The sequence below is a fragment of the Apteryx rowi genome, unplaced genomic scaffold, assembly GCF_003343035.1.
Source record: "Apteryx rowi isolate R43461 unplaced genomic scaffold, aptRow1 scaffold_329, whole genome shotgun sequence".
NCBI classification, from domain to species: domain Eukaryota; kingdom Metazoa; phylum Chordata; class Aves; order Apterygiformes; family Apterygidae; genus Apteryx; species Apteryx rowi.
The window spans coordinates 76,659-80,039 of record NW_020449741.1 but is presented as its reverse complement, the minus strand read 5'-3'; positions in this window follow the sequence as shown (position 1 = coordinate 80,039).

Genomic DNA, 3,381 nt, shown 5'->3' with positions numbered 1-3,381 from the left:
TGCTGCCTGGCGGACTGTACAGTTAAAGATACACCAGGGAGCAAAAAGAGACTGAGAGCTCTGCAGTGGATCCAAAGAGAGGAGGAGGGGCGGAAATGGTGAAAACTGGACTGTTTCAGATGCTGTTTGAGATTGACCGAAGTGTCAGTCTCACTTGGATTCTTGTATTTATTTCTGTAGCCTCTGAACATGGATCATATTCTGTTCCTAGGCCTGAGATCTGGGGGAGGGAAAGGTGGGAAGCTGTGGATTGAGAGATGCTCTAATAAAACTGGCTAGTCAATGTTGTCTTAATATTGTTGACAATTCTGTAAAGTTCCTTTTTATGAGGATTTCTGTTTTAGCAATTTGCTTTTTTTTGACTCCCTCCTTTTTAAAGAGAAAATGTGACACTTGTGAAAAGCTTGTAAGAAAAGCAGTTTTTTTTCCTCAATGATAGATCCTATAGTTAATTAAGGTTGTGAATTTTTATTTTTTTGCCTTGTTTTTAATTAACATTTGTCATTCAGAATAGGATGTGTGAAAATGTTTAAATGGCAAAACAAAAAGATTTTTGTGCACTTAACAAAGCTACTGGCAAGAAAAAAATAAAACCTTTCTTGGTAACACAATGTTCTTGTGGCAGTTTCTAAAGCCCCTCAAACCTGTGTTGTAGCATTAAAAAAGCATGTGCGCGTCTCACCCCGTTCCAAAATCGGAGTTGAAAAACAGCAGCGCACCTCACAGAGCATCTTGGTGCTAGAAGCAGCCTGATCTTACAAGTGAGGCGCTACAAAGGATGAATTTGGCTTCCATACACAGAGGGCTGTCTGCATTTGGACTGAGGGGAGGATGAAGGCTTAAAGTGAAGAACACTGAGATACATTAGTTCATGAACTTTCTAGTGGTTAGAAATACAACTTGTTTCTTTGTCTAACTGTTGGGAGCCCGGCAGACCAGTTAACTCTGTGTGGACTACCCTTTCTTCTAGCATACAGGTTTTTTGAGCACCAACCCTTACATGGACTCAGCAGTGAGTGGGGTTTTCCAATATGGTGAAGACAAGATCCCTTAACTGAAGAGTTTGCAAACCCAAGAATATTGCTTTTTGAAGATCCAGGCAATATTTGCTGTCAAATAGCAGTAGATTGTTTATGGTAACTTCAATGTAAAGAGACTTTCATGTAAGGGGCTAGTGCTGACAGCTGTCGATTAATGGTATGCTTTACTTAAAATGAATGACAGGTAAAGAAAGAAAATACATTTCAACATTATGACTAAAAGCAGTCCAGAAAGTGATGCACCGAGGCCGCTGAGGCTGAGCTGTGCTTCAGTTCACAGCAGAGATTGGCAATGTGGAAAGCTCCTGCTTCACCTGCTCTGTGAATGAATAATGCATTCACTTCCAGGACCTTCCTTACTTACATAGTAAAGAAGACTGCACTGTTAGCTTCGTAAACCTCATGTGAAAAGGGACCCCAAACTTTGTGGATTTCACAGCCTTTCTACGCCAATTCTGTCCCTGACGTTTGATTGTATTGAATTTCAGAGCAAAGGTACAGCCAATCTTGGAAGAAACTGTAATGTGCAAATGCAAAGCACTTAGTGATATGGCATGGAGCAGCTGGTGCTATACCAGGTGATGCGGGTAGCATCATGAAGGCCAGTGCTCCCAAGCGGTGAAGAAACATCTCCCAGGAATGCTGTCGGTGCCTCTTCTGAAGCTGCGAGTCTGATACTCCTCAGGTACTGACTTTTTCACTTATTTTAGATAATGTAATATTGCTGGGGTGGTGGGAGGAGAAACAGATAATGCCATAGAACTCCTCGCTGCCTAGCAAAAAGAGAAGACTTCTATGAGGGTATTCATTCATCTCCATTTCAAAATCTTTGAGAAGAAACTGATGAGACTCCAAAGTCTTTAACCATTCTTGAGGATTCTTATGTGTGATTCAAGTGCATCTTAACCAGTAAGCAGTCAGCTATGGGTTCAACTAGTGCAAATAAAAAAAAATTACAATAATCTATGTATCTGCAGTGCGAAGATTAGCTAGTACTGTTAGCACTGGCAATACTGTTGAGTATTCGAATGATGGCAAGTCAGTGCTTGATTTGACTTGGTAAGACTAGTAAACAAGTTATCTTTGGCAAAGCAGTGGGCTGTCATAGCTGTTGGGCCAAAGGAGGGGGAGGGGGGAAGAAAAAGAGCAAGCACTCCAATGCCATCGTTTCCTTTAAAACAGATGGTTTCCTGCACTGCTTAAAACTAAATGTTATACCAGCTGGCAGTTAAATGAAATGGAATTTAACAGGGTTTCTGTGGAAGATTGTAAAAGGTTGACTGTGAAAATCAATAACCTTTCCCCTCCCTAACTCTCTGAGATGCTGTTAGTTACCTAAACTGGTTCTTTGTTTTCATCTGCTTTTTAAAACTCTCAAAAGAGGTGACATGTTCTCCCATCTCCAGTCACCAAGGCTTCCCCTCTCATTTCCATTTCCCTGGCCCAGAATGCTGTTCCAGCACCAGCCTGCAGTGATCTCCTAAAATTATTCACTGTGGAAGCTGTATTAGTTTCCTACAACTCCCTCCCTCACCCCAAACTGCAAACTCCTCAGGGCCAAGCACAAAGATTTACTGGTTATTCAGACTGGCTAGCTGTTCTGTACGTGGCTGGAGTTATCTGAGTTATTTGAACAGACAATGTTGGAAAAAAGGCTAAGAAAAACCTTCCAGGAATCGAAGTTCAGTGGTTGAGAGCTTGGCGTGCCGGGCTGCTCGAGAGGCTGCTGGTGGGAGCTGGGCTTGTGCCCGCGTGGAGCAGGAGTCCTGCACGCAGGTGCTGCGAGGGGGGATGCCCAGAATAATCAAAAAGTAAAGTTTCACAAAACGACAGCGTTGGGCACCTCAGAAGAGGGCAACAGTGCAAAGAGCTAATGCTTGTGACACAGCCCACACTGTTAAACTGTGTTTTTAAGCGTTAAAAGATGAGGCATGTTAAATGGAAACCTAACTGCTGCTTTGCTGTACAGGTTAGTCCGCTTGCGGCTGTGCTCATAAAGCAAATTTGCTATTGCCGAGGCTTTTTGCTGCCTGATGTCGCTCCCAAAACTCTAGAACCAACCTGACCTCTGTTTCCCTTTCCTTTCCTGCTCACAGATGCTTTTTCTGAACCAAGCGGGCAAGCTGGAAGCGGTTTAGTCTGAATGCAAGCGTGCTTCGCTCGCGGTTGCTCGTTGTGGTTACAGAGCCCAGGCTTGGACGTGGGTGTTCGAGGGTGCGGCCAGAGCACCGGCAGCACCCCGAGGGCCCTGCGCCCCGGGAGCTTCGCTACGCTGCACCAGAGCTAGAGGGGGTGGCGATGCTGTACACACTCACGACGGCCTTTTTTTTTTTTTTTTTTA